The sequence below is a fragment of the Molothrus aeneus genome, chromosome 3 (assembly GCF_037042795.1).
Source record: "Molothrus aeneus isolate 106 chromosome 3, BPBGC_Maene_1.0, whole genome shotgun sequence".
NCBI lineage: Eukaryota > Metazoa > Chordata > Aves > Passeriformes > Icteridae > Molothrus > Molothrus aeneus.
In genome coordinates this window covers 30,021,542-30,046,574 of record NC_089648.1, presented here as the reverse complement: position 1 = coordinate 30,046,574, position 25,033 = coordinate 30,021,542, and positions in this window count along the sequence as shown.

Genomic DNA, 25,033 nt, shown 5'->3' with positions numbered 1-25,033 from the left:
GACAAGCAGATGCAATCTTTGCAACCAACAGCCATTTTTACTTTTCAGGGCAGAGTTATACTTAACAGAGGAGAAGGACTTTACAATCAACAGACTGAGGTGGCTGAAGAGATAAATAACACTCTAAAGCAAAGGGCAGGTACAGCTACTTTCTGTGTGCTAATCAACACCCCAACGTGGGACATCAAAGCAGGGCAAACCACGCACAGAATTCAACACGTCCCTGAACTCAAGGCTGTGTGACAGGGACAGCATAGAAATGTTCCAATTATGCTTCACAAGCTGGCAAATCTTAGACCCGCCCTCAGAGGAAGACTAGCCCTGAAGGCAGAAGATGTGGTGGGATGTGCTGTCCTATGTGACTCCAAAGAGAATCAGTGATAGCCCTGCTGCCATGTCAAATCTCCAGTGAAGATGATAAAAGCCTTTAGAGTGGGACACTCTCTTGTTTTGGTGGGCTTTCCGTGGGTGAGCCAAAAGCTGATGGCAGAAGGCACTGGAAAGTAAGGATGAGTGGGAATACTCTCCCTTGACAGTGTTGGTCGAGCTCTGACCCTGCCACTGAATGGGAGATCTTGGAAATAAGCTTGTTCCATTGACATGGCTCAGAGGGATTATCTCCTCCTTGACCTTACAACCCTATGGCTGATGAGCTTACCAGGTGCTTTTATCCAGCCCCAGCTGACACTGCCGAGGGGTTTTGTCAGATCTGCCGCTGTTGAGCAGAATACCGTCGGATGGATTCTCCATGCCCATTCTGTTTTATAAATGACTTGGACAATGAGGCTTTCAGACCAAGCAATGGGGCTTTCAGACTGAGAGTCAGGGCAGGAGGACTGAATGAACCCACACTCATGGCCCAATCTGGTGTCCAACAGGAGCATGGATCTCAGCAGCTGAAAGGAGAGCTGAACCTCTGAACAAATGCCTATAGTAGGCATTTGTGCCTACTATAACTCCATATGAGGGGTCTAAACACAAGCAAATAAACCAGCCATTCAGGCTGAAATGCGGTGCTCATGAACAGAAATGTGGCTGCAGTCAATCTACCACTCGCCTACCCATCACCAGTGCTTCCAAAGCAAAGGATGGACAGTCAGAGCTGCTGAAAAATGAGCACTGGCCACTGAAGTTTTGGACTGCAGAGCACTGATAGTGCATTTTACTGCAGTCATGTGGTCAGCAGAAGCTATGCCTAGGCCAAAGAAAAGGTCGATGTGAAGACATGCTAGCTAGTTTCTTGAACTCCTGTGTAGTTCAGGCAAACCATTGTCTTAACCTCACATACATGAATGGTAACAGTAAATAACTATGATATAACCAGCCTTGCCAAACCACACGCAATCTGCTGCTTTATAACTCATCACATCACAGTAGCAGATTCATTCTCTCTCCCATGTAACACTCACAGTGAAGCAGAGAAATATATTCCCTGGCTGGAGTGGGTTTAGACCATAATTCAAGATACATATAGAGCCTCTCTGGCAGTGACACATGCCTGTATGTATTGCATATGCATTGCCAGTGTTTCCCTTTGAACTCCACAGGCACAATTCAATCCTAATGAGCTAGTTCAGTCTTTTAAGGAGCACTTTGGCCATAGAGACAACTCCTAAACTGAAGTGAATCCTGATGAAAGTGGATTTTTAACACAGACAGGGTTGCATGATTATTGCTTTCATTACAGTAAGTTTAGTGCTGGCAGCCCATTATGCTGAGCAGACAGCCCTGGAGCCTTAAGTCCTCTTCATCTCCCAGAGTGCTACAACACGAGCATTTGCTTCCACTACAGCGACCTGTCAAGTCTCCTCAGCCTCGGCTCAGCAGGGTCACTTCCAGGAACAAGGAGATAATTCAGCCATTGTGACCCTGTCCAGCTCTCCCGTTCTTTGATAAGCCTCCTAACAAAGGTACCAATTAGTGACAAGTGTGATGGGGAATTTTGCAAGGCAGGCACCTGGGAGCTGAGCTGAGACAAAGTGCTGGTGGCCATCAGCAGTGCATTGGGAGATGCTTCCCCTTGGCACCCACAGGCACAGGATTTAGGGACGATTTCTGGGGAAAACCCCACTACTGCAGGAGATGCAGGGTATGCTCCAACTGTAGGCATTTTTTCTCCAGGCTGGTACTGAGCTCCTGCTCTGTTGCTGTGTCTGAGACAGTTTGTTTCAGATAAAAATCAGGCTCAGAGCATTTTTCTGTCACAAAGGGTCCCATAGAATATTTATGGCCTGTTTCAGGAAAGAATAAGATGGTAGCTCTTACATCCTCACCACATGTCCCTCTCATCTTTCTAAATCTCCTCTGCACTGTTTTATTTGGATAATGCGGCATTCACAACATGCTTTCCATTATTATATGCTGCTGTCCAGCTGTTCAGTGTCAGGCTTTGCTTCAGGCTTCTTTTCTCTCCAGTCGTGTGTCTTTCTTTGCACGTTTGATTCACTGATGTGCAACGTATGCTCCAGGGCAGCTCTCTTTCATGGGCAAGCACCGGACTAATAGATGATCTCAGGAATGATCAGATCAATTCATTAACCTTCTGAATAAAGTTCTCTATTGATACAGCCCCTCTTATCAGGGAAGCCTTGGGTATTATTTATTCCACAAAATGGAAAGGCTGCTCTCCCCCTCTCCCACCCTGCCAAGGTTATGGCCTTACGTCAGCCTGTGCTGTGGTGACCTTGAGGGTACTAACCCTTTGGAAGCGCCGGGCTCTTTCGCCGTCGGTGCGTGCGCGGGCACGGCTCCCATACTGCGTGGTGATCTGCACGTCTCACTGCACTTTGCATACACAGCCCTCTTAGCATATATTTGCATGAGGGTTATTGGCCTTCTCTTGCTGTAGCACCAGCAAGATGTTTGGCGCCAGAGCAGCCTTGTTGCAGTGATTATCAGTATGTGGGCTTGCAAGCCAAGGGCTGAAAAGGCTTGGATTTTTCAATAAGGGAGAGCTGGAAATAGCTGACCAAAGAGGTTACGGAGTTTCTATCCATCGTGGTAGTAGTTCAAGGAACAACTGAGCATGGTCCTGAACAACCTGCTCGAGCTGACCCTGCTGTCAGTAGGTGGCTTGGACTAGGTATCTCCAGAGGTGCCTGCCCAAGCCAACCACACTGCAGATGTGGGATTCAGTGACCTTGCCGAGTGTGTTTTCAGGTGAGGAAAACTAGAGGCAGCAGGACAAAGGGAATTTAGGGAATTAGAAAGGGCAAAGAAGCCTTAGTGCAGAAGTGAATCCTCACTGTTTCCTCCTGAAAACACATCCCTGGGAAAGAGGAGACTGTAGCATGAAGCCAAAAAGCCCAGCATGATGTTCTTATGAGGCCTGGAGACACAAACATTTGCAAGCTAGCCCTGTCTGACTACCTCTCCTCTTAAATCCATCAGTTTAATAGCTCACAAAAGGCTACAGATTTCTTGTTGCTCTTATTGCAATTACTTGGATTAGCACTGAGTCATCTTTTTCAGCTGTAATATGGGAGAGACACACAAGGTTTTGTTCTGTGCCTATTTGTTCTTCTATTTATTCAATCCACAGAACCCATTAGCTAGATCATTATTCACTATGATCTTTCTTCTTACCCCTATTCTAATAATCTCCAAATGTAATTTTGAACATTTTGGTTACAGTTACCAGTTGTCAGGCTCCTGGGAAGTTCTTGGCACTTTTCAACTAGAAAAAGTAAGCACATCCCAGCTTCCCCTGTATCCTTTTGAATAAATGAAATTGTTTGTATCACAACACCAAAACACTTTCTTCCTGGCAAGTTTGCCTCCCCAGACTGTGGTTGTTGAGGGAAGGGGGATGCAAGCTGTTCTCATTGCTGCTCTTGTGGGATAAGAATGAGGAGGTTTTTTCCCCTTGCCATAAGTTTAGCATGAAAAAGAAAGGCATCTTTATGGTGCAAAAGGTAACATTTCTGGTAATATTAGCCAGCTTTTTCCTGCTACATTTTCATGGAAATTTCCTCAAGAAATTAAATTTCCCGTTTGCTTTGCTATGGAAAGCTACTGGTAGCAGCTGTCAAAGAAATTGCAAGTACCCACAAATATTGTCATTTTCAAAGGCAAATATTTGCAGAGCATGAAGTCAAGTCATGGAGTTAAGCCATCCCTTTGGAAGAGCTCCTGTTGGCTAAGGCACTTCTGCTAATGTCACAGCTCACACCTTTTCTCTAGATGGCATACCTATTTTTCCCTCCTTCACATTATTGTTACTGTAGTCACTGCAGCCCAAATACAAGTGCAGGGCCCTACCTCTCCATTGTACAAGTATGGATAAACTCACTTTTTTTCAACTCTTATTCTTCTGTTCACTCTCCTTTGGATTTTGACCTGGAGTATGTTTGAGGACATGCTTTATTTCCTCTTTGAGTGGTCTTTTTTTTTAATTTTCTTTATAATAAGAAGTTATAATCCACTTACTCTCAAACTAGAAGTGGTATTTCCCTTCAGCTTTCAGCATTCATCAGTTGCAATTTGAGCTAAAGCAGCCTTCTCCCCTGCACACAGCCCCACCTCCCCACAGGTTTAAATAAAACAAGGGATCCTTGAGCAAGCACCTGATTTCAACACTTACAAATGGGAAATATTGTGGAATGTTGACAGTATGCCTTTGCAAGCTGATGACCCAAACACCAGGTGTAGGGTTTGCCAGTGTACTTCAGGGCAGCACACTGCCATACCAGAACTCATCTGAATCCCTGGTACCTCAGCCCACCATGCCACATGAACACAAATCAGCAGCCCCATGTAAACTCAGTCTCTAAGGCAAATCCGCAAAATTAGCAAGAATTTTCTCAGTTGCTTTAAGAGCTCTACAATCTACACAGTGATGGATTCTAGCAGTTGGTGGATATAGACTCACCAAAGGTCTACCATAAGTCCATCACAAGTGTCCCTAACTTGAAATTGATGTTCATGGCATGAGAAAACAAAGTTCTGTCATGTATTGAGGCTTGTGTGAATGCAGAAGAGAGAAGGATTTGGGAAGGTGTGAGGAGAGAGCCTGCTGTGTCAGAGCCCTGTAGGATAGCTGTGTAATGTTCCTTCTGAGAAGATGCAAAACTCCTCAATGATTTTCTCTGCTTCCTCCTGGGCAGCCATCAGCTCCCTGCCAAGACAGCAGAACCCAGGCTGTGTGCCTTGGGTCTGAGGGGTGATGTTTTTAAATCCAGCCACTCTAGTCACACGTTTTTACTGTGGTACTGTAAAAGTACACAATCTCCAGGCGGGAATGTGTCTAGGAACAAACAGGTGGAAACCCTCAGTGTTTCTAAGAAGATAAGCAGGAGTTATCATTACATGAGGGACACTCCCTTCGGTGTTGTCACGGTAAGGACAACATATGACTGTAAACACCATAGGCTAAACATCTCTGCATGAAATCAAAGGGCTGTGCACTATCTGGTGAAGAACAGCTGAGAAATTCAGCTGAGTTGGCAAAGAATGGCATTCAAATTATGGGCTTCAGCCTTAATCCTCCCTTTCAGATGGGCAGCTGAAGTCTTTCAGGATGGTACTGGAATCCAAAACCATAAGAAAGATAAAACTGTGCCTGAGGAGAGAGCAATTTCTGGCTGCTGCAGTGCTTGTGACTCCCATCCACATCCTCAGGTGGGGAGCACTGAGCTGATGGAGTACCTGGAGGTGATGGAGTCAATGGGCTCAAAGGACACCATTACTACATACAGATGAAGATGCTTTTTTGTAGGAGATGGGTTGCCAGAAATGGAGTTGGAGAAAGGTAGACTCCTTACAGCCTGAAGTGTATTTGAAACACAGTATCACCAGCTGGCCTGAAATAACTATATCCCATGGTAGTCTCCATGGGAGGAGCATCAAGGGGCTACAAGGGAGTAGGGTGAGGAGGGTCTCTGTTTATTACATAGCACTGATGTGAGGCCACACTATTGGGACAGTCCTGCTGAGGTCTGCACTGAAGCTGGGACCAGTGGTGACTGCTAAACTCTCCCACTTACTACCCATACAGACACCAAAGGAGATGTCACCACCTTTAACCCTTTCACCAGTATCATGAGGAGCAATCCCATCTTTGTAGAGCAGGAACGATGGCAACTCTGGACAGTGAGAAAAACTCTTCCACTTCTTCATTAGAAATACATTTACTTTTCCTCCTCCTAACGTGGCAAAGGGATACCTTTGTCCTGAACTTATGGGTAAAACCTAGTGAACAACAACATTTTAATAAGAGTAAGAGAAAACACTTTCAGCAGAGCTGGGGCATTTGCTGTAGCAGGATTTACTATTTGCTTAGTAAGATTAAAAGGGATCAGACATGTTATGTGAGAAAAAAAACCAACAACTTTAAAATTCTTTAATGCTTTAGCACTCCTGCCTCAGGTCTGCTGGAGTCTTCAAAGACACCTTTCCATTATTCCTGTCACTCATCCTACAGACTGCAGTGGCATCCCAGTGTGGGCAGGGAGGAGCAGCACTAGTGAAGCATCTGGGATGGCAGCTGCCAGGCGCACAGATGCCAGCCAACAGCTGTGGGGACGATGGGCTCCCTCCCAGCTGGTCTCTCCTGTGATTCCCAAGAGCACCGGGGTTTCAGAGGATCCCAAATACACCCATACAGGGAGACATGGTTCCTCCTCCTCCTCCTCCTCCTCCTCCTCCTCCTCTCCGCGAGCTGCCTGCAGGCACGTCCGCCCTGCTGCGATACGCACATTTCAGATTATCTGACCTTCTGCAGTCTGGTTGTTTTGGCTGTGCAGCCTTGGTTTATATTTGGTCTGGGCTGGCTTTTGCTTTGCAGATCAGGTGGGAGGGTTTAACATTGTGTTTCTGGGGATTTGGGGATTTCTCCTTGCCGCCTCTCCCTCTCTCTTATTTCTCAATGATTTCTCCAGCTGGGTCAGGTTGATCTGTGTGGGATCCTGGCAGTGCACCAGAGTGTAGCATAAGCAGAGCTTGTAACATTGATTGCATTGTATACTCACTCACTGGGCTGCTTGAGAGCCGGAAAACCTTTTACAAAACAGCAGATTTGTCCCCATTGAGCACACTTACAGCAAGAGAAATGAATAAAAAGCCAATCTCAGGCAAACCTCCAGGTATCTCCTGGGCAGAAAATGTACCAGGATAAATCCTGTCACACTGCAGCCTTCTCACATTCATGGGAGATTAATGCCAAGTCTATTAGGCAATACTGCTTCTTTCTATGGGTTATTTTGCTTTAGCTGAATTTTGTAGACATGAATCCATCCTCAGTCATACACAGAGGTCAAAGTGATCTTTGCAAAGTCTTCTCAGTCCTGATTTTCCCTCCACTTTTTAACAACTGTGTCTCGCTAGTTTATGGCCTCTTCTAGACCTCTAGATCACTACTCCTACCAGCAGTGCCGAGTGATCCAGCAGAGCAGTGGAGGCAACAGGGCAACCCCATGAAGACTGCTTGGTTCCTCTTGAACACATCCCAGGGTTATCCCCAGGAGCAGGCTTCTCAGCCTTTGAGCTGAGAAATTCTTTTCCTTGTGATGCTTCTGTGAATTGCTGTGTGGCATTGCCTGCTCCCTTCCTCACTGGGAAGGCCAGAGTGAGCACTCTGCACTTGCAGATCCTCTGGGAGATTCTCCAAAGCATCCATGAGGTATCCAAGGCAGTGGTATAGTGTCTGCAGAGAGGTGAAGGCCAAGGTCAGAGGAAAAGTGGGCCTGTACCTAGCAGAATAAAATTACCTGGATTAACCTGGTGCTGGTGCCCAAGGACAGACAGAGTGACGGGGGGTAGCATGCCAAGGCTGCCTTTCCCAAAGGTTAGACAGATGCAGGACGGAGCTTGCCAGGCACTGCACACACCCAAAAGTCAGTTTCTAATTTGAGACATTTTCTAATGCCCACTGTACTCTGGGGAACGCAGCCTGGCAGGAGGCATGAGCTGAATGTGGAGTCCTCCTGCCACGCAGCTCCATACCTCTGTCCCCAGCAGAGAAAAGGGACATTGTGACGGCCGGGAGCACCATGCCAGGGAGGAAGCAGCCTGGCCAGAGCACAGCAGGCAGCCTGCAGCCAATGCCATGAACCCTTTGAGACACCTATGGATGTGGTCAGAAGGAAATAGCACAGAGGGGAGCTCTTCACACACCTCTGTGACAGCTTCCACGTTGCCTTTCTCCCCAGCTCCTTAAAGTGAAAGAAGATGGTGTGCAGGGAAGGGGGTCCCAGCAGCCCCTGGGGGCAGGTGATCTGACATCAGGCTGGATGCAGCTCTGCTGTCAGACAGGCAGCAGCCTCATGTGGGTTTTGGGCTGCCTTGGGCTTAGAGCTCTTCCGGTTTTGAAGCAAATGCTCTAAGCTGGGCTGCGCTTCCCTGCTGCTCTGACACCCGAAACCCAGCATTAGATTTACCAAGCTCGCAAGGCAGCCTCGTGAGATGTTTGCCAGGACATGAGGCTAATAATTTAATCAGGTGAATTCAGACGGGGTCCTGCGGCAGCTCGGGTTGCGTTATATAACGGGACCTGTGGGAGACTTTGCTGGGTGATAGGCTGGATGCTGCACAGCCTGCTCCAGGATGGCCATTAAAGAGAAAGGCTGCCTCCGTTTTGTACCCTGTCCAATGTCATGAAGTTTCACAAGGAGAGAAATGCATCTTCCTTTCCATAAACTGTGGCAGGGCTTTGAAAATTAAAACGGTTTGGTTTTACAACAGAAAATATTGTGTTGTGGCTGCCCACTTCCAAAACAACAGCCAGAAATGGTGCAATTCAGTCCAAGAGACTGCACACAGGTTTCCATCCAGCTTTTGAGCGGGTTTAGCAATCCAGCCAGCTGGCCCTACTGAGGCATTTCACCGCACAGACCTGCAAAGTCTATCAGCACAGGCTACCAGGGGTCTGGGGCACGTGGCTGGGTGAGAACTGCTGCTCTCCTCTGCTACATGAGGTCTCCTGGGCCGGTATGGTGTGCTCACTTGCCTTGATGGGTTTGATAAATATCTGCCCCACACTCAGTGTCTTCACACCCTGCCACTGCATGGCACTGACTGTGTGACTAAGGGCACTGCTGCAGTGTGTGACAACACAACACAGTGCACGTGAGAGTAGGACAGATTCAAAAACTGCAGCAGAGATTGTGCCTGCAGAGACAACACAGAGATTTGCTTTGCAACAGACAGAGCATCAGGTGGGGACGGACCAGCACATCGGAGTATCAGCTTTTTAGACCATCAGGACCCCATTCAACCTTCCCTTCCTTCCAGGTGTCCCACTAATTCCCCACTTGTCATACTCAACTGCAGACACAGCAGCCTTCAGAGATGAGTCAATCTCTAGGTGGGAATCCAAGGCTTACACTCAGGTTCATGCTGTTATTTTAGTTTGTGGTGTTTGCTTCTCATTACGGTAAGCTCCTAGGAATGTCAGCCCCAAAATAGCACAGAATCACAAGGTTACCTGATGAAGAATGAAGTAAACAAGAGGGATATTCTTTCTCTCCTCTTCTCTTTTATTATTTTTAATTTTCTTTTTTTTTTCTTTCCTAAGAAGAGGCATCTTGAGTACTGACATTGAACAAGGGGGTGGAGATTTCAGGCTTGGAGATTAGGTGTATCCAGACACAAGAGGTATTTTGGACAGGCTTTGCCTAACCTCCTCTGAGGAGATGTGCAGCCAAGGTGCCATAGGTCTGCAGCAGCTGTGGAGATGCAATTCCTGCTGGCCCACCCTTGCCAGACACAAAGGTGGGGCTCTGCCATTTCTGGGGAGCACCAGTGCCCTGGCTGGCATCAGCCAACCTACCTCTAGAAACAGGAGCTGCCACTGCAGGATGATCCAGCAAAGTAAAAGAGCCCTTTGGAAGAAGCTGCATATTAGGGATGTTGGACTGGCAGCACTGCCTCTGATCCCCATTTCCCAGGGCTTATCCCAGAGGAATTATGAGCACAGGTAGTTCTGTGCTCAGGAACTTCACCTGCAGCAGGCAGCCCCTGGCCCTCTCTCAGAGGCACCAACGAGCACAGGCAACCTCTTTCCAGAACCACACTGAGGTCTCCTGAGATACCAGTGCACAGTCCAGAAGGGAGTCAGAGCTGTGCTTCTCTGTTTAAACTCCATGAGAACTCAGAGTAGGCAAAAAACAAAATCAGCGTCTGGCAGACAGAGAGGAGCCAGGAGTGACTTCCCTGTTTCTGGGAAGGCATTGCAGATGGTGGGAATATTTCAGCCATGCAGTGGCAGCAGAGGTAACCTGGCACTAGGGCAGCTGGGGTCCAGTTCCCTCCTCTCCTGGGCTCTTTGTGTGACCTTGAGCACTGGGCTTGTACAGAGCCTGCATTGGTGCCCCACTGCAAACAGCCTCCACCTGCACAAGGACAAGTGCATTCAGGACAGGAGGGTGCTTGGTGACCTGAGGACCCCATTAGTATCTGGAGGGACCAGTCCCCTTCTTAGAGCAGGAGATTGGGGTACAGTCACCACCTCTGCTGCTGCTTCTCTGTGTGACTTGGAAAGGAGATCACTTGGTCCAAGTTTCTGAGAGGGCACTTGGAGGGAGGGTCGCATGGAAACCTGGGCTCTCCATCTGCAAATTAGCAGCTCAGGCTGCCAGCCTAGGGATTGTGTTATGCTCCTACTCTGCCTAGAGGATGCCTGGGGCAGCAGCAGAGACAAACAGCAGGGGTGCCCTTAGAACAGAAACCCCTCCACGGCTGGAGGGGACTGCTGAGGCAAACAACAATTTCCAGCATTAGCTGCTCTCTTCATCTCCCCTTCCACTTTTCGAAAAAGAATCTACCATACACAAAACTGGTTAAAAACAAAAAAAAAACCAAAACAACAAAACAAAACAGCAACAACAACAACAACAAACCAACCAAACATCCTTCTTACAAAACCAAAATAACCTGCATATAGCAAAAGTTAAAATGGCAGCTTCAGCTGCTGTACCTGGCTGGGGTGCAGTGGTTCTGTGGGATCGCCCATATGCCAGATAGTCAAGCTAAACCAGCAGCTGTGCCCTTTATCCCTGTCTGCTGTACTAACAAAATTATAAAAAAGCCACTGCAGTTTCACTGGCCACACTGCACATATGGCTCAGGGCTCCATGATGGAATATCATGACAAAACTGGGGAGACTCCAGACATGAGGACATGGGATGGCAGCTCTTTCTGTATCAGCAAGGTGGAACAAACATGTGGGGCACTGCTGTGGGAAGATGTGCAACAGAAATTGCCTATCTGTTACAAGGGCAGGGATTAAAGTTGGAATGTGGAGAAAGGTGGAGTAGAAAGTAAGGTGCAGAAATGCAGCTTTGGCCTTTCGTCTTCCTAAACTTCAGCAGAGAAACCTGTGGGGAGTACAGGCACAATTCCTTCAGACATATTTGCACCATGCATCACACTAAAAACTTTGTTGGAGTTGCAAATAAACCTGCAGCTGGATTGGGCAAGGAGAGGGCCACTGGTGCCTGATTTGGGGCTGCCTGGCCCTGGCTTCTTTCCCTTCATCCCTTGCCGTACTCAGAGCTGAACATACTTTGGAAAGAAGATGTCTGCTTCAAAACAGTGGCAATTGCTGTATTTGGCCAGAGGCAGCCAAAAGGTGGAGGCAGGCAGCAGCTGGGTGGAGCACAAAGGAGCTGTGAAACAGTCAAAGTTAGCAAAAGGAACAGCAGCTCCAGCACACACCAGCTGCATGAGAAATTTCCAGGCGTGGGTAGGTTGAAGTTTTTCAATTAAATGTTGCAGGAGCTTCCCAAGAGAGACAGGTGACTCATATCTCTGTGGTGCCCATGGGCCCAAAGCAGCCAAGTCACAACCCAGCAAACCCAGGTTTTGTGCCTGCAGTTAGGTGACAGGATGGAGATGATTCATGAGATGCTGCAGGACACAACATAACAGATGTCCTGGCTGAGAGTGCTGCAGGGAAATGCAGATACCAGGAAAAGCTGGGCAAAAGATTTCAGTTTGAAGGGACTTTGAAGGGAGGAAGGTGTAATTCCCGGCTGGAGTGTCTGGGACCATCACAGCTAAGCAGGGGAGGAAAGGTAAAGCTTGGTTTGGGCTTCAGGATCTACTTAAAAAGCATGTTCTGTCAGGCCAGCTGAGTCCTGGACTGCTACAGCTGTGTGGTTATTGATATCTGATTGAACTTGAGCATGGGAACATGCACAGACCATGGGAAGGGGCTCCATCACTTCAGCATGGATAAATCTGATGTTAAAGTGGTGGAGGAGACAGTGGGTGAAAACACAAGATGTCACTTTACAGTCATAATCTATTTACAGGTAGTTGTGGGGCCCTTTGAAAGATAGAGCATGGTGCTAAGGATGCCAAGGTCATGGGTTTGATCTCTGTATGGACCCTTTCACATAAGAGTTGGACTTGATGATCCTTCTGAGTCCCTTTCAACTTTGGCAATTCTGTAATTCTGTAATATGATGATTTTACGCCCTGCATAAAGAAAGAGTGCTGACAAAAAAAAAAAGAGATACCTCTAAACTGAGGATGTAACTCTTGGATAAAACCCCATAATTGCTTCAGAGAGAAGCAGAAAACCAGAGCAGATGGGTGATGGGTAAGTATGGAGAGGTCGTGTGCACAGTGAAGATGAAGAGGAAACCAGTCATGATGGTGGGAATGGCGCAGGCTTACCCATCAGAGTTAGTTTTACTCAGAGCCTATCACCCTTTCTTGGGATTCCATTGCAGCACTGGGATGAAAGCAGAACAGAGATCACACATCCATTTTACCCACTTCCTCTCCTTTTTGGCTGAATAGCTGAGCTCACAAGATCCCACAATGGTTGCCCTGCAGCAGGATACCCATTCAAGTGACATGGAGAGATCTCTCTTCTTTAGCAGGCCATTCTCCTTCCATGGTGTTTTCCTCCCTTGGTGGCAGGCAGGGGAAGGATTTCACAGGGACCACAGAAGGAGTGAGTGGGAGCTAGAACACATCACCATGGAGGGCTTTCATGGTCCTCTGCCACAAAAAGGTCTGAATGCCACTTCCAATTTTCCCCTATGAGGAAGAAACACTGCACCAAATCCTTATCAATGCTCTCCTCAGCAAGTCCATAGCTTTCAGGATGCCTGGGAACATGGGCTGCTGTCTGCCTGGGACTTCCTATCTGGGAGGCAGCTTCAGTGGCTTCTGACATTATCCAGTAGCATCTGTTTCCACATTCTCCTTCACAGATGGTGCTGCTGCAGGAACCCCAGGGTTCAAACTTACGCCCAGCTGCTGGAAGTGCTTATGCAAGGCCAGGGCAGCCACAGCCAGGCAAAGCAGAGTGTAGCCTCCTCTATTACAGTATATAAAAGTAAGGGATGTGTTTATGGAGGTCAGAAAGGGCTGGCTCAGGACTTCAGATATTCTTCAAAAGGACAAGAGCCAGCTGCTACAGGAAGCAACCTCCATCTTGGTCCTCAGTTGCATGTCAAATGTAATAGCAACCATTAAACAACAGTTGATAATGCTCACAGCACTAATAGCCTTGAGACATGGTACAAATGGTCACTCAGTTAAGTATTTGCAGTAAAATCTGCCTGGGAAGCATTTTTTCTCCAAGCAGATGATATTTGGTCCATGCTGAATTTTTTCTTTCCTGTTTCAGGGTCTATTTGGCAAGTCATCACGTTACTTCCAGGTGGGAAGAAGACAGACACTTGATAGAGATTCCTTTTAAGATCTAAAGGAGTTCTTATCATTGCCAAACACCTGAAACTCCCCATAGTTTCCATTTTTATCCAAGTCTTGGACAGCCTTAGCACAGCTTCAATCTTTTGCCTAGAATCAGGGTTTAAAGGTCAAAGACAACATCTGCAACAGTCTTGAGAGTGAGCCAGTGCAACACTGGATTTTACATTAAAATTTTCCCCATTTGCTTCATATACAAATCAGCTTTATATACCTCGTAAGAGTGCTCAGAAAGCGCTTCAAGTTCCAGAGAACAAAGTGGAGGTATTATTAGCAGAGAGCAAAGAGCAGAGCTCTTGCTCTCTCTGTAAGCAGCTCTTGCTCTCTCTGTAAGCAGGCATCATGCTGAGCAAGAGGTTTTAAATAGTTTCCTCTGAGACAACTTAGGCTCCTTCTGTTACACAGTTTTACTCAAGTGTTCAACAAATTATCTCATGAAGGAAGCAAATATCACAAGAACAATGTCCCTCGTATGTCTTGCAGGGGTTGAAAACCACAGCATGGAAAGAGCAGCCTCAGCTCCCTAAACAAGTTAAACAGAAAGGAAAGGCACAGAGAGGGAAATCCTCTCAGACTTTGTTATGGAAATGTGATACAGTTTGACATTTTAATTGCGATTCTCCCCTTATTATCTGGCACACGTTCATAGTGCCCAAGATGTTGTTTAGTGAATCCAGCTGCCTCCTCCGCTCCGTTTGAAGTCCGGTGACTCCGCGTGATAGGGGAGTGTGAGAGTCAATGTGATTTGTGTATGAGGAAACATAAATATGTCACAGGAGTTTAGTCTTATAGGTCTGCAGAGTTTATACTCACAAAATCTGTTGTACCCTTGTTTACACACCCAGATCCAAAGGCCTGACACACCCTCGCTCTAGCTCAAAGCTTTCATCATTTCTGCCTCCTTTCTAATGAGGCCATTGCAAAGCATGTGGATGATATTTGACCACAGTTTAATATATCCAGGAAAATGTGCTCTCAAATTTTAAGAGCTTTAATCAAAGTGATTAGTTGTCATTAGCTGAGATGAGCACATGCAAGTTTCTGCTGCCACATGTGCAAACTCCTAGGCATGGGCCTCCTAATGTTCCAAAAACTTGTCCTCACCAAAAAATAAGTGGAAGACTTGCAAATATATGAATTTTAGCATACCCCTGAGCATAGACACCTGAGTACAGAGATGCAGCTGTGCTTAAGTGATTAACAATGTTCGTGTTCTTCCTGCAGCTTACTTCTGCCAGCCAGACTTGTTGAGATAAATTCATCTGTTTGGTACTGGTTTTCACCTGAACTTCCCTGCTGCTGCCAGCCACAGGGCAAGGCTTGGCATAAAATCCCATGATTCTATGTAACAGGAGAATGGAAAGATTTACCAATGGGCAAATTTAAAAACAAGCCACAGGAAGCCCAGGGGCCTAACTTGAAGGAAGAGACTTTGAAGATCATCCTATTGGAAGCAGATGGTCTAGTCTCTAGGAATCTCCTTCAAACCCCAGACTGTAAGATCTGTGTTTTTGAAACTGAGAGATAGTAATAGCCTCCCTTTGGATAGGAGGTTCTTTGAGAGAGGCAACCATACACCTCAGCCTACTTCACCCTAGGACTACAGCAGTGTCCCTGAAAGCAGTAAGAACTCTGCCCTCCTTTCAGCAAGAGAAAACTGTTTGATAATTAATATTGCTGGGATAAATGTCCGAGTAAAGGCTACCACAAAGAGGCTTGGTGATCTTCCTCACCCCAAGTCCAGTCCTTTCTCCAGCACTGGGAGAGCAGGGAAGAGTTGTTGGCCGGACACGCTTGAAAAATCTGGCTAGAGATGTGACCTCTGTCAATAGCATCTTATGTAAAGGTGTTGCCTGGGGAACATCCAGTTCTGTGCCATGTCACTCTTAATTGAGGCCTAAGCTGTTAAATTTCTCTTGCTTCTAACCTTTACTTCTATAGCCCTGATGAGTGAGTTGGTGTGATAAGAGCCCATAAGTGAGTCACAGTTTGAGGAACAGGATTCAAAGTAACATTCTGTTCTGAATGCTCAGACAGAAACTTTAATGAGTAGAAAGACAATCACCCCATGGAAAATGTCAGCTGATTGCAGGATCAAATTACTGGAGCTTTGACTTCTTGGACACACAAAAGATAGCTCCAATATTTAACGAGCAGTTCTAGAAAAAGGACATAAAGGAGGCTGAGATGCACAGGTCATAATTTTCTGGGGATCTGAACACATGGTTTCAGGCAGTAGCATTTCCTGCTCAATTTCACAAGGATGTAGGGTTCTTCTCAAGAAGGAGCAGAGGAGTATGACTTAGACATAGCATCTAATGATACTAGATGATGTGGTTAGCATGGGAATTGAGTAGAAGCTCAGATTGCTCTTCTCGTTACTTCTTTAACATTCATTCATCAATTAACTGCAAAGGGACTTGACCCCCAGGTACATGACTATAGGCTGCTATAGTTACACCAGAAATGCAATTAACACTGCAGAAATTACATCCTTGCTGCCAGCAGCCACCATGTCCTAGTCTCCACCACACTTCATGTAGCAACCAGCTGAGCTGGGGAGATGGCTGTGGTGAGAGGTGGAAAACAAGTAGGTGTGGGTAAAGCAGCCCTTAGAGAGCATTTCAGAGGGACTCACAACATTTTATCCCACCTGTGGCATCTTAGTCATCTCATTGTCCATCTCTTAAACATCATTTCTTATTTATGTCCAGAGTCTTGGCAAAGAGAGTCATTCAGTGCCCAATGCCAGGCTGAAGCCAGGAGTTTAGTGATAAGGGAACGTGGAAATAAAGCCAATACTTATTTTTGTCTCTAAAGCATGCACCTGATGCTGTAGCATGAGCTTTGTCAGGCCTTATTTGTCTTCATGCCAAATGCTCAAATCATGTGAGAGTGGGGGGCCATTTGGAAACATTTTGCTGAGTGGAAGTTCCTCAGGAGGACTTCCCTCTCCCTTTCCTTCATCCTTGTGTTTGAGGAAACCTGGTCCCTGACCTGACCAGAGCATGAGCTCAGTTAACATTTGAGTCAGTTAGAGGCCAAGCAACTTATGAACCTCTCATCTCCCTGCAGTTACTGCTGGGAAATTGTACTTGTCCCAGGAGCAGGATCAGGGAACTAAACACGAAGCTGTGAATTTGCAGCTGACCTGGGTGAGAAGAGCCCCCACGCTTCAGATAGACTTATATCTATTTCCACCAGCAGAAATATTGCCACCCCAGCCACTGAATCAGTGAGCTTGAAATTAAAAAGGGAGCAGTGTCCACCTGATAAAGATGATTTGCTCTTTTGCTTTAATTGTGGCGCTGAGAGGTGCAACTGATTGTAAAAGCTCCATGAGCTCCCAGATATCAGCTGAGCCACAGTATCTGACCATGCCCAGGCTCCTCACCCACAGCAAAGGAGGAGTTAAGTGCATTTTGTGGCGGTGGTGAAACCTGCACCCCTCACCTCATATTTGTGAAATGCTCACACACAGAATCCACTCCTCTGTCCAGCTGACACACAGCAATCTCCAATGACAGACCATATGTCTGGGCCTTCAGAAGTGATTTAGGCTGAGTGACTGATTTGTTCAGGGCAGAGGAAAACATCCTTTTGTGGTCCTAAAGAGAGCCAGCAAAGATATTACCCAGCCCAGCTGCCAGTCACTAGTGCTGGCTGATGGGAGCTCTCCCTCATCTGTTTTAGTGCGAAGTTTTTAGTGCAAACCAGTTTTAGCAGCAGGTTAAGCTAAACCAGATGACTCTGTCCTTCCTCAGCCGAGGAACACCACCCTAGCAGAGCTGTGGGATGTCATACAAACTCCAGCAGAAGCATCACTGCAAGTAGGTGTTGAGTGCAAACATCCTAAAACCTTTCCTGGTCACTTGCAAAGTCAGTGTGCATCTTTGTTCTCAGTGGCAGAGATCATTTCATTCACTACATTGCCTGGGTCATTTACCTAAACCACGGGATCCTTCCTGGTTATTCCATATGGGAGGCAGACACTCTGCATGCAATTGGAGCTGCCTTACAAAGCTTTGTTGAGGGCACTGCAGGAGAAGTGAGTTTCTGCAGCCAGCTACTGACATTGAATAGCCCTGCTCCTTTCAGGAATCCACTAGTGAGACCCTTTAACCATCCATTCCCACTTATCCCTGCCTAACATTGCTAGTTTCACTGACTCTCCTCCTCTCCTCCTAGCCCCATCTCTGTGTGATCACCTAACCTCTCCAAAATTAGTGGTGCTATGTTTAGCCTGCTCTGGCACTCCGGGCACTCCTGTGGATGCTGAGATGGTCTCACAGGGACTCTACAAATTTCCACTGCTATTGGAGAGAGGAGTGTTTTCAAAACTGCTGACACCGGATCCCAGTGAGTGAACTAAACCAGGAGGCCGGAGCCTGTGAAATGTTCTTAATATAACCAGGGCAAATGGCTCCCATCTTGTGTTACTGAAGCCCCAGAGTCATGTGCCCTAGCAGCCCCATGTCCCTGTCAAGCAGGAGGGCAAAAGTGTGAGGTCATTTCCAACAACTCTGTTTCTGTGACATCATCACAGGAAAGCCAAGCTACTCATTTTAGGCGTGGGAAGTCAGAGGAAAGGGCAGGTGCAGGACTTAAGCTTCCCTTTCTGCTTCCATGTGAGCCAAGCATAGTTTTGAAGGGTAGAGTGGGGTCATTTTCCTCCCCTTTCCTCCTTCCTGGAGGATACTGTAGCCGTATCACTGGCAGCTGTTCAGGAGTGCCGGGCTGAGGCAGCTTTGCTCCAGCCCTACCGGAGTATGCAAGAGCCATCTACAGGTGATGGGAGATAAGGCGGCACAGCCCTACCTTCCCTTGCCAAAGGGAGGGCCAGATGCTCACCCCAGATGCTAACCCCAGTCTCCCAGCATTACAGCCCATCTCCAGGGCATCTCCATCCCTCTCACAGGGCACCCGTGCCCTCTGTGAGTGGCCACAACCTCCTCCAGCTCACAGCTGCTAACTTCAAGACACGGAACCGCCACCTGAGCTTGCTGGGAAGACTGGTGGTCCCTGGGGTGGTGAATCCTGCCCAGAGGGACACAGGGAATGTGCCACCTGTGAGCCACCACAGGTGTGAGAGCCCCATGGAGACAACTCCGAAGCAGCCCTTCATACACCTCTAGTGAGGCAGCAGGAGGCCAGACCTGTGTGAGGCCAAGAGACTGGATTCACAGAGCAAGAAAGGGACCTTCAGCCATTTAATAACCAGCCTTGAGATCTAGCTAGACTTCAGCCAGGTTCCAGAGGGTTCCAGCAGCTTGCTGGCTGCTGCATGGTGCTTGCCTGTGGCAACCTGCATGACCACTGTGCCAACACACAAGAGGAGGCAGAGCCCAGCCAGCTGCTGGAGAAAACACAGTGGTCATGCACAGGATACTAAGGAGGGTCAGTCTTGCATTAAAAAGAGAGGGGTCCAGATGGAGAGCAGTGACTGCAAACATTTAGAAAAAAATGGGAACTTCTCCTATTCAGAAAGGTTAGTGTGAACTGCTGTAGGAAGCAGGAGAAGGTCTAGACTGGAAGACCACTTTCATTCAATAGTCATTGAGAGATTTCATGTAAATCTATAAACTTTTGTATATTTGCTTTTTTCATCCACTGTTACAATAACAGTTCCTTCTTTTGTCCCGTTGTATTTCTACATGGACCAATTCTCACAAGAGATAAGAGGAGAGCTCTGGGCATGCTCTGTGCCTAAAACTCTACTGATCCCAAGAAAGGCATCTGGTGTTTCTCTACCACAGTTATTTGCCTAGCTCACTTTTTTTGCTTTCTTTTTACCCTCTTGGCTCCAATATCTCATTGGTCTCTTTGTTTCCATTCAGAGTATTCCCCCACTACCCCCACCATCCCTCTGTCCTCTTCTATTTGTTTCCTACATATTACTCTCATTGAACCCAGCTCTGGCTTCTGAGTGCTGTAGCCCCCAAGGGCTCTGTCTGACTGACACATTACATATTTTAAAGAGTGTGGACTTAGCCCCAGCAAGGTGAAAGAGCAGGAGTCAGCATGTATGACCTGTGCAGCATAATAGAAAATACAGATTTTAATTAAAACTGGTATTTCGGGACCTCTGCTGGTGGCAGCCCTGCTGAAATATGACATTGCTGAAGCCCACTGCTGATGGGTTGTAGTGTGACCCCATCCCCAGGAGCTGCCACTCCCACCATCAGTGCCATCTCCTGGAGTGATGGGAAGTGCTCTGTGTAGTGACTAAATACCCAGCCTGGGCTCAGAGCACTCCCATGACAGAGTGGCAACAGCTTTGTAGCCTGGAGTAATGACCTGTGTGGCAAAGTGCAGGTCACAGCCATGGCATTGCTATGCATATTGTTTCCAGGAAATTAAAATTACATGAAATTGAAATGTGGGATTGCGCCCCTGTTGTCACACACATAAGTGGGACTAGATCCCAGGAGACTGGGAGCAAACTCTTCCAACACCAATCCTGTTTATTTGCCACAGGACAGCACCTGCTCTTACACCTTGTTCTCCAATATCTCATTTCATTTATTCCTATCGTTTTTGGCACCTGCTGCAGATGATTCTCCAAAGCACTCTCTGCAAGGACAGCCCCATGCCTCTCCCAGCAGGATGAAGCACCCCAGCTCTCCAGTCACTCCTCAGCCCCTTGAAGGTATCACCACAACTGCAAGGAGGCACAACTGGCGATTAGAGCCAGTGCTCCAGGCAGAGACAAGCCTTGATTTGCTCCTTGTGATGCTACTGCCTCCCTGTGATACCTGGGCCTAGTCACTGGGACCTTGATCTGCAAAGACAAGCATGACATCCCTGGCCTTGGTGTCTGTAAACCTGACTAACAGCACCGCCTTATTTCACAAGGTACCGCAGTGGAAGCAGATGTGCCCTACGGACAACTCGCAGGACCAGGATGGCATCTCAGAGAGAGAAAGCAGCAGCAGGCTGGCCTCGTTATGAATAATTCTCTTAAAATGGAAGCAGTGCTTCCCACGTGTCCCTGAATACCTTATCCCCCTGGCACAAGTGGAAAGGGCACTGGGAACCTCAGCTTGCCCAATTTGGTTCCTGTGCGTGCGGTGCCCTTGTACAACGAAACCAACGAGCTCTCAGAGAGCGGCAGCAGCTTGATGCAGCACTTCTCGTTTCCCTCTGTGCCCTTTCAGCCAGTTCCATGATCTGTGCCCAAGGCATGTCTCAGAGCTGGATATCTCAACTCAAAGTCACGATGTTACCTTCTCCTGAATTTTCAAGCAAAAAAATACCTGCTCCATGAGTGGGCTGTGAGATCGATGTTTTCCATCAAAGGTGAAGTGAATTAGTGCTGTGTCCTTCAGGGTGCATCTGCCAGAGGCTAGTTACTGAATAGCACTTCAGAGAAAATCAGAGGGAGAACAGAAGCTGGGTTTTTAGCACAGAAGAAAATATGGGGCACACCTGGTACCCAGAGCCATAGCCTATTTGATAAATAGAGGTTGACTGTTTGGGGGTTTTAAAATTTATAATATTAGGATGGATCATGGGGAAGTCCATGAGCTCCATAATTTGGACCCAGCAGTACCTCTACCAATCAGCAGAGGAAACAAATAACAAAAGAGCTGCCAGCAATCTCCTTCACCAGCACTGCCCTCGGTGAGGCCCTGGGGCTCCTTGGTGCCAGATCCCAGTGTGAGAGCATGGTCCTCCAGGTGAGAAGAGGAGTCAGCAGTGACTGAAGGTAGCCATTCTCTCTCCATAGAATGCCTCAGAGGTCTGGCAAGAAAAAGGAAGGACCACCAGCAAGAAACCAAGTTCATGCTGGCTGACTCAACATGGGAATGAGGTTTCAGGGTAAGAGCTGCAGGTCTGGTTTGGATTTTCTGGGGAATGTTTTCTACAGCTCTGGAAGTGGGGGTCTTAATGACTGCTGCAATCATGTAACGGAAGGAAGACCAGGGTTCTGCCAGTTAGCCCCAGACTTCCTGAGTGGAGACCCTTGAGAGCTTCCCCAGGCTGTGCAAGGGCTTCAGAGCACAAGGTACTGATCATCTTCCCACTCTTGCCCTTGCTGAGGCCCATTTGAGGAGAACCATCCCCAGAGCAGGCAGAGGAACTGCTCCTGATGCTATTCCTCAGCACCTGTCCTTCAGGACATGTGCAGGGGTACTTTGGCTGTCAGCAGAACTCAGCAAGAAAGTCATGAAAAATCTACCCCAAGGGACTCCTGTCCTTTTTATCCACAGGTTTAGGTTTTTCACATACCAGCAAGCATGGAGTTAATACCGCAGTTCAGATGAAATCCAAACATTTGCAAGTGTGGGAATTCCCAAAGAAAGCAACAAAACTACCTTCATTCTGCCCTCCCAGCAGTGCTCTTACACAGCCTGCAGCTGAGTCTGCCTTGTCCAGCTGCAACAAAGACTTTAATCTTATCAGTGACCATAAAAACTCAAATTCCTCTTAGCAGAATTGCTGATGGGGACGGTAGTGCTAAGCCTGGCTTCATTGCAGGCTTGTGCAGTCAACAGCAGGGAAAAATGCTATATCACAAATTCCTGAATCACAAATTCCTATATCATCCCCCACTCCACAGGATCCAAAATGGCTTTTCCCTCCATCACTATAGGGGTAGGATTTTCACATTACTGAAGTTAAACGGGTACAATGCTTGCTGCAGGCTCATCTAAAAGTGCTGCAGAAGTGCTCTGTCCTGACAGCAGGTGTGCTTGGCTGCAGGTGGGACTGAGTGCTCCTCTGCATGGCTCCACCAAAAAGGCAAGGCAGGACTGTGTGCCTGTGGGCAGAAGTTCCTGGCAAAGACATGCTTCTCCCTGCAAGGTGCAGCATGTTCAGCAAGGATGGTGTATGTCCATGGAAATGGCTTGGCATTTTGATGGTGAGAAAGCAAAGCTTCAAGTGCTCGTCTCCTACCTGAACTCTCTTCCATGTATGAGGACAGGTGCTAGAGCTGGAGAGCAACAGGTGGGGTCAGGTCTCAGACACGGAGCTGAGACCTGGGTTACACCTCAGTGGCTAATTTTGGTGTTACTGACAAACAAAAAGATGCTGATAAGGTTGTCTCGCACTGTGTGTAACTTGGAGGTGTGAGCTCCATCCCACAGATACTTGGACCTTGGGCAGGAGGTGGTGAGGAAGACCTTCCACATGCATGGGCCTTTCCTGGGCTACACTCATCTGCCTCTCCCTGGCACACCTGCCACTGCCATTATCCTTCCTGCTGTCTCAGGTTCATCCCATGTCTCCCTGTTTGTCCCCTCTTGAGGTATTTATCCATTACCTGCTATGACACCACCAGCTATGCCCAGCCTCCCCACACTTTCAGAAGAATTAACCATTTCTGTGTTTCCCTTGCCTCTCCCTTAGGATGCATATGTTCTCTCAGCCCATTCACCCATGTGCATTTCCCTCCCCATGCACACAAATGGTCTTTACATGTACGTTTCTCATGTAGGGCTGTGAGACAATCTGAGCACTGCTTCAGCTCAGTCTGGGCTCTAATGGAGATGCCTCACCCATGGAAGGAGGTTTCCCCTCTGCTTCGCAGCTGATGGCTTGTCTTGGCCACTGGGAAGACCCTCCAGGATACCCAAGGACAAAGCACCCTTGTGCCAAAGACCTGGAATGACCGTGCCATGCAGACACACTTGAACGCCCTCTGAGAACAGGTCTGTAAGTACTGCTCATGGCTTTCCAAGGTCTCACTCCTGATGCTGATAGGAAGTCACTCTGCTTACACAGGAGAGCCTGGTGGAAATACTTGGCATGCACTTCAGCTGTTGATAAGGCTGGACTATCTGCCAATACACACTGTGCCTCTCCCTCTGTCTGACTTGGAGTGGTCTACAGTTCTCATCTCCATCATATGTCAACAGCTGTGCCTTCTGGCTCCCTCCCCTTGCCTCACCCTTTGTACATCTTGGATTGTAGTTGCTCAGCACAGGGGTTGGCCAAGACCCCAACGTCCAGGTCCTGTGATATCTGATTCCTTTGGGAATCAAACCATGGAGGATATCGCAGAGGCACACAGTAATGCTTGCAACTGCATTCAGACACGTGGCTTCACTTGCAGAAGTGTGCATCTAACCCTGGTGTTGGGCAGAGGGAGATAATGGGCCTCCTTCCTCCCACTGTGGAAGGCTGGGAGGTGACAAAGAGCCATCCTAATCAGGGGCTATAGAGATGACGCTTCCAAGGAGAACAAGTTTTATTTATGAGCCAGATTAGGAGGCATTAATTGCTTTCTCTCCTGGTTTCTGCTCAGAAAGGTACAGTAATCACAGGAACATTTTTGACATTGTTGACATAGCTTCCCAGCCCTCCTGCTGAGAAACAGGGACTCTTGCATACTTCAAAAGGGCTTAAAGGCTCGGGTTGTGCCACCACAGTAGTAGTGCCGATCTAGGACTGGGGTGGGGGGAATTTGCATTAGAAGGATTAAATACCAGGGCTATTGTGGAATTTTAAACTGATGTTTTCCGGCTGACCACAGGCACAGAGCTTGTGTGTGGCATGTTTGAGCCTCAAAAGTGCTCTTGATCCTCTGATCTTTTATTTCATAACATTTCTCCCCACTCCCTCCCTTCAAATGTATTTTGCTTTTCTTTTGGCTGCTGAGCAGACGCACACTAGCAAAAGGAACACGTTGGGTTGACAGTGCTGAAAACAGTCTGAAGCTGAGGAAAGCTTTCTTTGCATGTATTTGAAATGCTGAGCATCTGGATTACTCTTGTAGTCCTGGGCCCTGCGGTAACAACAATGTTAAGACAAGATCCATTCTGATCATTCTGATCCAAGTGCCCCGTGAAGCTTTGACACAGTCCTGCACAAACACTAAGGAGTGTTCTTACATCTGACTATCTTATGAGATGTGTGTCTGGCTTGTGGTACATAGAAAACTCTCCTGACTTTCATAGCATGATGCAAAATGAGAGGTTTCTTGAAGCTTCATCAACATAATGGTGTCTCTGCTGAGACAACCCATTACCAAAACATCAGTCCTTTATATTTCTGGCACTTCTCAAGTACCTCACTCTGCAGGAAGAGATTGATCCTGTGAGGATGCTCAGGCTCTGACACCACTGTGACCATCATATTTTTGTGCCAACCTGCCATCCGGCTGTCATTAAACACAGGCTCAGGCTGCATGCAGATGTCCTGCTGTGGTAACAAACTGCTTCTTATTAGGTACTGCAGCTGTTTCTGGGTTAATTCTTAGAGTAGTAACCCCCCTGCACAGCATTGTGTAAGAAAAACATGCTTCTGCAGGGAAAGATATCTGGGGCTGGGGTCTGGGGTTGTTTTTTTGTTTGGTTGGTTTTTTTATGCTCTGCACAGAGATGAATATCCAGCCTTCCAATATTAGCCTTGCCACATGCA